Raw genomic sequence first — 15,357 nt, forward strand, 5'->3', positions numbered from 1 at the left:
TCTTCACTGGCTTAGCCTTGTAACTCTACAGTTGTCCTCAATGTAGTTAGGTTATTAGCAAGTCTAGATATGCAGAACCCATAATGGAAGTGTATTTATAGAACAAAATATGCTGGTAATATTTAGAAAATATTACTGATAGATAATAGTTTTATTAGAGACCACACACTGTACTGTGATGTTATAACTGCAAAAGAAGCTGAAAATTGGCAAACTTACCAATAGAATACCTCAGCAAAACAGATTTATCAATTTTCTGAATCAGTAAATACAGTGTTAAGTATTTTAGGGATGCACCAGGGTGTTGGAGGATTTTAAATATAAAATTTGAATCAAAAAGTGTCCCCAAATATCAGTAACTGCTAACATTGGGATGATGCCAGTGAAGGTTTGAATCTGATCACAGTTTTGAACATCTCAACTGCTATAGGAAGTTGTATGCAACAGTTGAACACCGGTGAAAACAGTAGCACAAACTCTTCCCATTTATACAGCTAGGATAACGAAAGTCACATTTATGAATTTATGCTCCACACGTGTCAAGTTGGAGACAAGCTGTTTGCTGCGAACTCAGTGACAAAAGTAGTCCCACTATGTTAATACAGTCATTTCTTGCCTTAACAACAGGCATTTAGAAGTTGGATGTAAACAGGACATGGATTATTATGAATAACAACTTCTGTATTGTACAAACACGTTTCAGAGCTACATCCTGAAACTCGATATTCACCTGATGAAATGGCAAGACTAACATTTAGTTCCAGAAATAAAGTTATTTCATTTAAAAATATATATCTACAAAATACAAAAATTAAAATCCAAATGGAGCCCAGAACATCCTTACTTTCACCTAGAGCTGAGGCAATCTAGACTTGCCAAATCATTCCAGTCTTGAGCATGTTGAGTTGGACTCCTTTTTCAATTTGATTCTCTGGGATCTGTGAGACAGACTAGGTGCCGTTGTAAAACGTGATCTTAGCGGGAAGGTGATCATGACTCCCACATTTTACATAGACTTACAACAGTCTAGTCTTAGGGCTAATGTTGTTTTGTACAACTGCACCCTGAAACATTGCATATGTAGACTAAAGAAGTTGTTATCCTAATGCTCTTGTAAAGTTGAACATACAGTCCATCATGTATAAACGAAGAGCAATCAATACCCATAACATGCAGCAAGAGTTGCTGACTGCTGACTATAACATTAATCCTAACCTACATGGTCACTTGTTTTTGGTTGCCCAATTTTTAAAAAACATGAATCATAACTAAATAGATATAATATACCCCTCCCTAAAGCAACAACGGACTGGTCATATTGTGACAACATTTCTGAAACATACAGTAACCATTCACAATATTAACATATTATTGAAATAGATAACATATAAAAAAATCTAATCCTAAGTCCTTTTTTTCAAATCGTGTTTGAGGTTTACAAAATTGATTTACTTTTCCCCCGTTCATATTGATGACCACACAGCATGATTCACTATGGGGGACAGCTTTTTGCATTAACAAATTAGAACAAAATTGATTTTCCAACGACATAATCAATATATAATTTAATGATGGCTCTCATACTTGAGATAAACCTTTCATAAGGATAATCTATTATCATGTTCATTACAGTAATTATATTATATTTTTTATCATTCAAATCCTCTTTCAAAGGCTGATAATTTTTGCATAAAATATGATCACCAAATTTGAAAGTAGAGCACAAAATATTAACGACTAAAAATAACTTTTTACCTAATTATTGATTTCAAACAGCTCTTTGTTTTTTTGTATTCAGATGAGATGAAATATAGATTTTTACACGTTTCGAAACCATTTTGTGTAGAACAGTTCAGCACATTTTATAACTTGGCTACTTCCTTCTGTCTGTGGATTGGGTGAGTCACAACAGAATGTTTTGAGGCCTAACAAGCGGTACCTAACAAGCTAGTGCTTTCATCTTCCCTTGTGGTTCTAGCACACTTGATGAATTCTGGAGAACCTGAGGATCAACCCGGTTCACACACTATGACCACAAACAACACTTGTTTACAAAAGCAGTCATAATTATTACCTCTCAAAGATTCTCAATTCTTAAATAAATGAAAATGTGTAATTTCCATAATTAATTGAAACATTTGTTAAAACCAAAACAAACATGTATAAGATATATCTGCCCATTATTTGACACAAAAATGAACTTTCAATTAACTTAAATAGTGCTTTAGTAACATCAAGTACACATAGTTAAAACATATTGAAAATTTGGCCTTTCTAAAGAACAAGTAAACTGAGAAACAAAGAGAAGGGTAATTGGATTTGAAAGATGTCAAAAATGGAATCCAACAATTCATTTTTTACTTTCCTTGCCATAAAGTGAACTTTAAGTCTGTTTGATAAAGAAATAACAAGGAATAACAATGAAAAAGTACATATCATTATAATATTATATCCATAAAGAATTGAAATATCAATGTTTTCCCGACAGCCAATACATAATTATACAAAGGTCTTGATAATATTCCCCAAAACTTGTATAACAATCTACATTTCTAGATTATCACTTAGTCTATGAAAACATCAAGGAAACTAGACTTGGTTCAGTTTGATCTAGACTTACCTAGGCGTTAAGTAAAAATATATTTATACATACATACATATAATAAATAATAATATATAATATATATATTTCAGTCATATATTCCAGTCATCGTGCAGGGCTAGTTATATATCAAGTGTAGGTATTTGTTAGAATCGGCAAATAAAATCCTTTCAAACAAGATCAAACTAATTACATTTTTGTAAAGGAGATCAAATTATATAAATATGTTTAAAAAGAAAGTACATAATGTGATGCAGTGGATGGAGCATGTGTTGATAGCAGAGTGATGAGTGGTTTATGCTGGTAAGTATAAGCATCTGGTCCATCTAACTACATGGCAGTCCATTCAGTGTGCAACCCGCTCTCTGAGAGGGGCATGGATGTTCATTTGATACCCTGGATCCCCCTGGATGGGGGGGTGAGGCCCTCTTTATACAGCTGGGATACGTATACATACTTACTGAACTGATAAAATGCAAGTGCACTTGACAGGGCAGATAAATATTTGGACTTGCCAATACAGACATGCTAATATCTAAATGAAAAATGAATCAACGTTTTTCATATGTTAGACGAAATAATCATATCATATTTGTTGCCATTTCATGATATAATATAAAACGAGGCCTAATTTCAGTAACTATGAAGATAATGAAATTAGGCTATTTTGGTTTGAGTGCTTTGCAAAAGTAATGCTCACATTTAGAAGGATGGTAAAATTGCTGGGGAAAGCAATACAAACAATTCTCTAGCTAATTGTAACGATGCAATTAACATGAACTTAAAAAATGCATAATTTGTACTTGAGGTCTGCTGAATCATAAAGTTGTACTTCAAGACGTTTGAATCACCCTTTTGTACTTGCTGCCAACTGAATCATTGTTTCGCTCATTAAGTCAACTTAGTTGTTTTTCACAAAATTCATTTATCCCAGATCCCACATGTCGTTCCACAGTCACTGAATATTTGTAGAAATACAACAACTATTTCTTACACTGAAACACAGTGTCAACAAAACACTGAGAACACCTCATAAAGATTAAATAAACTGTTTTGCAAAACAAATCTCAGGACAGATTTTGTTGTATGCATAAACAATTCACATCTCTTTTTTTAACAAAAGAAAAAAATCTCTTCATGTCCAGTAAATTCAAATCTATGGTAAACACCACAGCATACGATCTTTTCTGGACGATTTAATCTTAATGTTTTTGACTAAATAGACAGATATAAGAGATATAACTTTTACATAACATGACTGAGAGCCATTTTAGATATGACCAAGAATGTCAACGTGAAAAAGAATCTCACAATCATTTCATCCACATAGAAACCGTTATTTTGATCAATACGAAACAAAAAACATTTGCACTATCAGATGATGTGAACCCCGCAAATTGGTAACTCTTGGTTACGTAATTTTCTAAATATTCTTCGTATCATCCATCGTAATCGTTGAATCAGCTTCCAAAATGTCAAAACACTGCAGCAGTGGGATACGAAGATATTGATATTCCAAGCGCAATTTCTACGCTGATTGAGCAAGCCAGATAATATTGTCTAGAACAACATTACAAAACGAGTCGTCTCCACTGGAACTTCCGACTTCCAAACTCGAAAATCAAAGCCAGGTCAAGTCTTCAATTTGTTCCGATTATTTCTTGTCAGTTATTTATATCATATCAAGCCTGGATGATCAAACATTTCAGAATCTTTCTCCTCCGCTCAAACATTTTTTGTATTACCAATCTTTGCATTTACACAAATTGAAATGTTTATAGTACATTGCTTGTCTGTGTTTGCGGTCATATGGTTTTTCACAAATGAACTCAACTGACAAGAATATTGAATAGAGCCACCTTTATAACACAAACATATCTGAATCTTATTGCAAGAATTTTGACGGGAATTGCTTCCAAGCACCAACATCATACGGAACCAAACTGATATAAAAAAACAAGGGAGGTAACTCTATGCTTATTCATCGTGCAGTCATTCAACAAAAATGTTGCAAAGAAGCTAGCATTTGCTGATACGGCATAAGGGAATTTCAGTTTTACTCAATCACCCTTTCTGAAATCGGAGTGATCTTACTTTTTCAAAGTCTCAATATGTAATTATCTTTAAATATAGCCCTCGAAAGACTCAAGCAGTTAGTTTCTAGGAAAATAGGATATTCTTATTTGAAGTAGAAAAGCACAACTGAAGGATTGGGAGAAAACAGTTTGTCTTACATTGAAGGAAAAACATTCACTTTATCATACACCAGCTAATTTATGATCTTCAGCTTTACATGTGTATCAATTAGCTGGACAAAAGTGAAACTTCTTGTCTGACTTTACAACCCACACATGAAAGTGACATAACTAATAAAAAGTTTTAAATGGTTCAATTCCTATTTAAGGTTTAGATATGTAGTGCAATATGAAAATAACAAGATAACCTGACAGGTCAGAACAAGTTTTCTTTGCAGTACAGATTAGGTGCTGGATTCTAGTACAAAGCCTTTGATGGAACATGATATATCCTATGGCAGGATAACATACAAGCTAACCTCAAAATTTCAACATAAATCCTTCAGACCTTTGTCATTTACTGTTATAAGGAGGAGATAGAATTACACATATTCTGCATATATTTCACAGCGAAAAAATATCTGTTTCCTTATAATGATTTTCAACACATTTGGACAGCTGATCTCTTCCAGTGAAATAAACAGCCTAAACCATGGAGCAGTATTGTGGCAGAGAGCAGCTTCTAAATATACTGTTGAGCTGCAAGAGATTTGTCTTCAAGAGTGCTAAGACACATGTTGGAATCATTTGCCAATTTGGAGCACATGTAAAAGAAGGGTTTACTCTGAATGTGTCAGAACCGAAAAGTAAACAAAATGCTTCTCTAAATCGGCATGTTTCGTAATTATGTACACCGTAGATTTTCTTGAATGTGCTTTCAATAGAATGTCTCACAAATAACAAAAAACAACCTAAGTGTCGTGTATAATTTTTGGCCTAGATCCAAAGTGTAATATTCATGGCATACTTAATTATTTTCAAACATTACTGTTATTTTTGGTTGTAAAAATCCTGTGTCTAGGTGTAGTAGATATATTCTTTCAATTAACATTATTCTATTTTCTCACCATTGAGAAGCTGTGTACATAGATAAATATTAAGTATCTTCTAAATAAAGTATTGACAATGGCTAATTGTTTTTAATCAGCATGACATTTTATAATCAGCAAATCTCCATATTCCAAGAAAAACATGTACCCCATTAAGTATGTTTTTCAAGAGATAAAGAGCAGAGGCTACTACCATGTTAAACTGTCAGCTGGACCTGGAGTGTTGAATGTCCTTATCTCTCATGCACACACTCTGAGAAAATTGCACTGTCTGTCAGAAGTAATAGTTGAAAAAAAATAATTAAGTGTACATTACTTGAATAAGTGTATCTATTTTGCCTTGACTTTTCCTTGAAGTTTGCCCAGTATAACATCACAGATAAGGCACTGATGTTCCTGATTGATGACTTGGTATACTGTCTATCATTTCACGTAAAAATATTTTCTTCATTTTGAAACTGATACACTATGAACAGAAAGATAAAAATAAACTTTAATTAAAATTTGAATTGTCAACATGTCAGTAATGTCTCAAATATGTAGCAATCTGTTCGGTTTATGTAATATATGGCAGCAGGGACTAAATTGATTATGTATCAATGAAAACATCCTAGATTTCAAACTTGACAGAAGTAATCATATGCAGTACATTCATCCATACCGTGTACAAAACTGATTCAATACACCCTTTGACAGAAAATGGCTCCGTCTACCTCCCACAAACTGTAATCATCTAGACACCATAAACAGCAGATTCATAACATGCAGTTCAGTATTTGTAACAATCTTCTTCCTCCACATATCTTCATAATAGCATCCAAAAAGATGGCACTATCAGTAATGCTACTAGCTTTGTACATACCGTTACCACACTGACACAGCTTTAGATGAAGAACTGTTTATTTCATACTACATCTCAAGCTTATGAAAGAACAGTTTATTCCATACTACATATACAGCTTAAGAAAGAACTGTTTATTCCATACTACATCTCAGGCTTAAGGAAGAATTGTTTATTCCATACTACATATACAGCTTAAGAAAGAACTGTTTATTCCATACTACATCTCAGGCTTAAGGAAGAATTGTTTATTCCATACTACATCTCAAGCTTAAGGAAGAATTGTTTATTTTACATTATATCTACAGCTTATGATATGATAACTGTTTACTCCCCATTGTATTGAAAGTTAATTTAATGTGATAACTGTTCATTAAAACAAAACACCTGAATCTATGGGGGAATTAGACGCACAAAATGTTTATTCCACATTAAATTATATCTAATAGAACACCAACACTTTAATGTTTCTTATGCTCGACTCACACATGGGACCTTATTGGCCAATGATGGTTAATTACCAGGTTACAGCAGCAGTCACAGGGAGTAATTAACACCCAAACAAGGGCAGGGAAACCTCATCTCTGTGCCATCAATCAAACTGCCCATTAACATTCGTCAGTTTCATAATGAGCGATTTCCCCTAGTTGGAGGGGTCTGCTCCGATTTGAAGGTTTGTTTTTGTTTCTTTGTTGCCACATTCAGCATAATTCCAGCTATATGACGGCTGTCTGTAAATAATTCAGTCTGAACCAGACAATCCAGTGGTTGACATCATGAGTATCAATCTACACAACTGGGATATGATGGCATGCATCAACCAAGTCAGCGAAACCTGCCCACCCGATGCCATTAGTCACCTCAAATGACAGGCATGGGTTGCTGAAGACCAATTCTTACACGGATCTTCACAGGTAGATTTGAAGGTATCATGCCTTATTGACGTAGTAGTTTACAAAGGAATCACATGTTTGCAATGTACGAGTGAAATGTATGGGGACAGTGAAATGTGTACCGAAACACACCTGTATTCTTCCAGTAAATATAATTACAAATGAAATGTACAACAGTCTTGTGTATCAAGCCTAAAGTTAACAGATGTGAAATCTACATGTTGCTGATGTTAGGCCTTTTAGGGCCATTGTATTTACAAAATTTAATAAATGAGAAAAACATTTAGAAATAGTTAAATAAGTTCTCAGATGTGTTTGTTGTTCATTTCAACAGTTGTATGTTTTCAAACACCACCACATGTTGAGGTGAGGCAAGGTGAATGTGTCATAAAGGATTATTTAAGAGGTTTTTCTTATATTGAACAACTCTTTGACCCAACCTATCTTCTTACATGATCGAAGTACATGCAAAACAAACATATGGTGAAAAATTCTTCCTGGTCACCGACTTGCTAGATTTTCTCAAGATATTAAAGAAACCAATCAAAAACTTGAAATTAACTGAAAGACAAAGGGTAGCTGTCAATCGCATAAACAAATCCATTAACTTTCATAACTATACTCAAAGCAAAATAGGTCCCTTATAACAAAAATGTCATTCAGAAATGAAATGTACGTGAGAAATGTATGTGTGAAATGTACATGTGAAATGTACAATAGACACAAGCATAGAAGACATATCACCTATCTATGAAAAAGACTTTGTGTAAAATCAGGTCAGTTATATGGCAGTGGTGATTCATTCACATCAACTTTTTACAACTGAATAATATAATACTTGTTGACAAAGCCAGGCTGGGAACATTTCTCCCTGCTTGTGTGTGTTTTCAATTTACATCTGATTTAAGCCATGTGTTTCCAGTCTTAATAGCAATAACGGCATATCAAACTTGATTTGAAACTTACGGATCCAAATATTCTCCATCAGTAAACATATATTCAAATCAAAGTCTTTCTAAACCAATAAAGACATTATTCTAGGATCATTTACATGACCAAAGAAAGTCTTATAAACTTCAGGCAAAGTTACCAAACATCTAGCTTATCTTAAACCTTCTACATGTACCTAGCTTACAAGTTATAATTAGCACTCAGCATCTCTTGAAGGTCCCGGTATATAATGTGATAAATCCAAGTTTACCACAAAAGCTCTTACGTTATATATACAGCAAGCGGAAAATAGACACAAGAGAAAAAAGGGACATCCAAATGAACTTACAAAAAGTCTGTGACATGTGCTTTGTTGTACACTGTTTTTATGCTGCAATTGTTAATAGCTTTCAGTTGCAATCAGCTGTTTCGGAACAGTCATGGTATGTCCAAACATCCAAAATGGAGGAAGAAATAGAAGCTGACATTTTCTCCTTACAGAGTGGGTGGAATGGTCACTGCCTCCAGCAGTGTCAAAACCATATCAGGGCAGATGACACCAGAGATGGACTTCACGCATTGTACCCATGTGGGGTGCCAAACTCACCTCACGCAAGACTTTAACTAATAGCCCTTCTACACACTATTAGGGAACAGAAGGTATTTTTACGTGACTATCTGGATACTTTAAAAGAAATGGAGCATTTGTCTCCTGGCTGAAATGGTTTAGTTGTGAACTCTGCTGGGATTCCTATTGGGGTGGACCAAGAGATCAGTCAACCATTTTCACAGTTTTATGCTTGAATGTCTGTCAGTTTCAGTCTAGGTCCAGACAATGTAAGAAGTGACGTGTGACACATGAGGCATTGTCTCTGTGTAATTTAAGCAATCATCAACTGTTGATTGACATAGGAGGGGAGCTGGAAACATTGCCAGCCTTTTAATAGTTTGATATCACAGATATACAGGATACCGCTCATACAAGTAAACGAGGCATTTGATACCTGATTTCTATCAATTCACCATGAAATTCTGTCAGAGGTAAATTTAATGGAATTTTCACAGTGATTGACTAGTCCTTACAAATCATTACTAGCCCAGGGCTAGAATTCTAGTAGGACACCCCCCGCCTCCTCCCATGCATTACATTGTGGACAAAGCCCTCACTTGTGAACACCTCCAATAGGAATGTGCAATGCCTATTTATACAGTGAGCGCTATAAACATGAGGCTTTGAAAAAGAGGATTTTGCAAAATGAATATTCTTACAAAATCCCCTATGTGAGATGGTTGTGTTGATATGAATATAATATTCAAGATGAAACAAATCAACCTGGTTCTCCAGCATACGGCTGTTAGAAATGACAAGCCAGGAAGCAGCCATCCTGTTTCTTGCCACAGACATATGTTGTATTGAGACTTACAGGAGCTGGTGGCTAGTTCTACCTCTTGTTCTGGCTACTTTGAACACAGGAGATCAGAAAGGTGCGGTTACCGTATCCCCCTCACCGATTCATCGGTTAATATCAGTTTTTCTGTATGTCACTACTCGAGGCTACGAAGTCTGCCAGTGCATCATAGGGTTTGCAGCACAATTCTACATCTCCGATTGACTACGAATTGCAAAATATTTAAAAATTGATTATATAACTATAAAAAGTGAGGGTTCAAATCCCAGATGGGACTCCAAAAATGTACAAGAAATTGTACTTTACTAAGAAAGTGTAATAACAAATATAATGTATAATATTTTGAAATCAACATGTCAATATCTTCCTAAATCACTCCTTGGAATCCATATTCAAAGTTCACTTTAAATTAAATGAAGTATACATATTTGGATTATGGAAGAGATTGGTATGTATAGATTTTGAAAACAATTATAAATACTTGCAGCTACTCTCACCTTCCGGTCCATATTACATGCACTAAACGTCCAGAGAATATAATAAATTTCCATTGAGGGATGTTCGAGACTTATTCTGGCTATGACAAGGTTCTGCTTCTGAATACTTGCTCATGATACAAAGGATATAGAAATCACATACAGAAATATCTGTATTATTTAACTATAAGACACTTACAATGTTTCAAAATATGTGAGGTAGGTTTATTTGTGCAGTAAGCTTAAATGACATATTCGACAATTATATGTTCGAAATATTGTTGACTTTGCATAATAAAACAGTAACATGTGAAGTCTTTCATTCACGTCTGCGTCAACTTTGACCCAACCCCACCCCCATGACACCTTCTCCACACACATCACCCCCCACCCCACCCCCACACACGCACAAAACACTAAACACAAACATCAAGCATACCCCCATCCCTTCAATATTACAATAAATAAATAGCCAGATGAGTGAGTGGGCGAGGAGGAGATATAATGTTTAATGTACATCATATTAATTCAGTCGTACAGAGAAATGAAAGAACAGAGCCAAGCACATCTCATGCTGCATCTGGACTGACAGTTCAGCCTGTTATGTAACAGTATGTCGGCCTGATCCAATTAGCCAGTCTATTGACAGAGATAGGGGTGGGGGGTGTCCAGGCACTCTCTGAGCCGGACCATGCTTGGCCTGACCGCCACATTCTTTTCTGACAATAGGGGAACACTCATTATGGCCCCTATCCAATTTCTCTCCCCCTCCCCCAAGAATGACACAATCATTTATATCATACCCAAGCACTGATCACAAGTGTGGAACAGGCAGTCATTGCTCGAGTGACTTGACAGAACAAGAAGAAGAAGAAGAAGAAGAAGGAGGAGGAGAAAGAGGAAGAGGAGGAGAAGAAGGAGGAGGAGGAGAAGAAGAAGAACGTGTAATCCCCACAATCACCAATACACAATGAACCTCCATACACAAAATGTTGACAATTTAAATTCAATGATGTCAGTTAATGTCAAAGTAAGAATAAAATAAAGACATGAGAAATATAAAGTAACTCTTCAGTTAAAAAATACAGCGATTATGAAATGCCAAATTCAAAGCACTATATTCAAAAGCAATGCAAGAACAAGTATTTTATCATAATCGTGATTTCTACACACAAAGTTCTCAAACATTTATTTATTGGGCTTATTAATTTGATCTGTTAATAATGTTCATCTTTCAGTCATAGCTTCATAGTATCAGTTTGTAATGAACATTTTTCAAACATTTTCTATCTAGTTTTGTAAATGACAGCCCATTTGAATTCAGCCATGTGAAAACCATTTGTTAAGAAAGAGACTGGAAGGTCCATGAAAGGTTATTTTTGTAAACATATCGTATTTCAAAGCCGTACATTCCGTATACTTGCCGAGATTGCTCAAGTTTCAAGAGAAGAAAGTTCAGTAGTGTTTGACATTATTATCTAGCTGTCGTTTATAACTAAAAATAAATCACTGAAACACGTCATTGCCTCAGTTTTCTTGAAATCTATAAAAACAGCACTTACAGTTTTTGCTATATTCAAATATTTGATGTTGCGTAGAGCAACATGCAGTGCTCCTGTTAGTACTGACGTCCATACTGCAGCTGCTGATGCTAATACTAATATAACTGATATCTATAGTACTTACTTCAGTATTAATACTACACATTCATACTAATTCTAACATTGCTACATACACTATACTGAGCTTACAAAGGTCCAAGTGGAAGTAAATGAATTATGTTTTATGCTTTAGCAACTTGAATCACAGAGGGCTATATTACTCCTTCATGTGCAAAAAAGCTTGAGCGACTACAAGTATAATTTTCAGTAGATTTTAGTGTTATTTCATGGACTGTATATGACTGTAGATAAGTCGGTCTCATTATTAAGCCAAGATATTAACTTGGTCTTTGAAATCTGTATCAAAATGATATGTGTAGCACATAAGCACCGACCTAAAACTACCTTTTCTTGTCATGATCCGTCAACAAATCCATATTGAATTACACAAGTTAATCCTATCATTACACTATCTGGTAATACAAAGAGTTCATTGTATATCTTATGTTGGAAATCTATTTTATTAATTTAATTCAAATTTTCATTCAATAATGTTTATATTAATTTCAACAAAATCGTGTTTCCCTCGGATACTTACAACCCCGTTCCACAAGGTCTGGTATTAGCTGAGCTTACAGACTGACTATTGTTTTACTAGACATGGACTTCAGGCTAGTGCTAAAGTAATACACTGATTACATTAGGTTTCAATTACAAAATGAAGTTTGATGACACACAAGCTTACTAGATCCTCTATTTTCTTTATTTTTTATGCATAATGTCAATTATTGTTTTCATATTAAGAGTTTACAGGAGAAGGATTCTTTTCTGAAAACAATGTCAGCCTAAGATGCATACTGTTTCCTGGATAAGATAAGATAAATAAACATTCAATTACAGAATGGAGGCAAGTTTGAACATACACACAATAAATTGACATAAACATTTATAGAATATTTAAGTAAAAGAAACAAAATATAAGATATGTACATACATACAAATACATACATCTCTAATTAGATACGTAATTTGGCACATTATTGTCTGAAATTGTAAACATGGTGACATATTATTTATGGCGTTGACGTCATTTTTTGCTAAAATGTATAAGAATAAATCACTTTCATCAATTTGCCTGAAATTATTAAAAACTTTCTCTTGCACTTTTAATAGAAGCAATCTTTGATGATTATGTTTGGTTCAGTGTTACAAAGATTTACACAAATTTTCTCATTATTATTATGCCATGCAAAAGGATGTTATTAAGCACGATCAGTAATGGTTGGTTTTATCAGGACATCCTGATTGTCTGGATAATAATGAAAGATTTATCTTTCCTTGCCCAAATCACAGATGTCCCCCTTGTTATTGACAAGTTGGACTGGTTTTCTACCGAGGGAAAAGAAACACTGGTGACATGGTCCTTCTGAAAATATGTTTCTTTTGACAAACATTCATGGCTGAAATCAGCATGATCCAGGACACCCAAATGTGTTCATTGTAGTTCCAATTTTTAAAAAAAAATAAGAATCAAATTATATGCACAGAACACAAGCAGAAAACAGAATTCAAACTGAATGTTTCATGGCAGCACTGATAAGCTCTCAAACACACATCGTGTGTCATTAATACTCACATGCATGCATGACAACACCCATTTATCCCACAATCATGATTTTAACCAAACAAAAACCTTTTATCTGGCATTTTGAAGGACAAATTATTAAATCCATCTAATTGTATAAACATTTAATTGATATTTAACATTAGTTGCATAGCCATGTTTATGTAAGAATCAAACATTATCAAAAAAACCTATGTGCAGTGGGACTCCCAATGAAGGAATGCCAGATGGATATATTTACTTAAATCAAGGTTTAATGGGCAGAATAACTCAGTAATTATGTCTTGAAATTGAATTGTTTCTGTAATAAGGGGGATATCCATGGCAACCAAGACACATGTGGTACTCAGAGCTATTTCCACTTAACCACATGGTAAAGGATATGACTCCCACAGTTGTTCATTTCAACACATAATCAACTTAAACTCCCAATACCCAATCAGCTTACATCTGCACAACCCTACATTTACAAATACGATCTTTGTCTTCACAAAAAAAAATTCAGTTATTCATTATTTTTAAAAAAATTTAATTTACTAATCAATATTCCATCCCTAGCTAAACTATAATTGCTGGAATAATGTGCCTTTATTTGCATATTCCGAGCATGAAATTAACAATGAGGCTTTCCTGGATTAATTTCCGACCGTGGATGAAAAGCAAGTTAATAAATAATGCATCCCATCTTTGTTCTTATAACGAGGTGAGTGCCATTGACATTTTGATCAATAGCACTGACAATACCAAATAGTATTGACAGAAATAGGTGCTGATCCTTGATGTAATCTGCATCATTGTGGGCAGTAAATAATGCATATATATACCATCTGTATACACATCACTATGGTAGTTCATAAACACATCACACATGTAATTACAATTGTATACACTTTTGTATCAGTTGAGAGTGTGCATTGTCTAATAATACATGACTTAATATATAATAAACAACACAAGCAGAATTGTGATCTTGGCCATGAAAGATGTGGAACCATTCAGGAAACACAATAAGACCAGGTTCGTGTTGTAATCGAATCATTCCAAACTCATGACGAAATTATTCATTTTCATTAACATTAATCATAACAATCCAACATTACCATAACATATCTATAATGGATTTGATCTCAGTTCCAATGAGAATTTACAGATCTGAAACTTAGAAGTTCTAGTCTTCAAATAGCTGAACAACTGTATCAGAGAGAATTAAAATGTATTTATTCACTTCAAATAAGTGATATTTTATATGACAATTAATAAGAATTGATAGCACACAAGAGTCCTGACTACCGTCCAATCACGAAAGTATTCACAAATAGATAATATGTGACATACATGATGGATAAGAGATAGCTGGTAAACTGCACACATATAAAACTGTGCACTTACTTGATGTTGTTCATACTCCCTGATGGCATTTTGTGCATATAATACCAATAACAGTCGTCTATTTCGATAACACTGATCGATTTCCCTACATGAGATATAGGCAGGACTAAGTTCCGGCTCAGCTTCACAGTAAGATGAGTGGGTCACAATAATAATGGTGGCCTTTGAAAGAAACACACTGCAGTACAGATAATCAGAGACAATATATCTCTGTCACTATTTAACAGACAATAATCAGGAGAACCAACAGCCTCAGTGAAATACACTTACTATCATCCATTCCAATTTGTGTACATTTCGAATGAAATTAACAAGCATGATCAGCTGTTCCTGTACATTTCATATGAAACCAAACAATTTATGGGTGTCTATTTTTTAAGGAAATTTAATGTTCGGCTGTATTGAAGATAAACAAAAAGCTTTTAAGGTCCTTTTTCCCAATTCACAAATATAATTATTTTTCTTGTA

At 34.3% G+C, this 15,357-nt stretch overlaps 1 protein-coding gene across 3 annotated transcripts in view; it reads right to left on the reverse strand.

Moving 5' to 3' along the window:
• Window positions 1-15,357, reverse strand: part of LOC124116883 (AT-rich interactive domain-containing protein 5B-like) — a 72,318-nt gene that overhangs the window by 42,305 nt on the left and 14,656 nt on the right. The gene's annotated exons all lie outside the window — the stretch shown is intronic.

This window comes from Haliotis rufescens, unplaced genomic scaffold, assembly GCF_023055435.1.
Source record: "Haliotis rufescens isolate VD_foot unplaced genomic scaffold, xgHalRufe1.0.p SCAF_12, whole genome shotgun sequence".
In the NCBI taxonomy this organism is placed as follows: domain Eukaryota; kingdom Metazoa; phylum Mollusca; class Gastropoda; order Lepetellida; family Haliotidae; genus Haliotis; species Haliotis rufescens.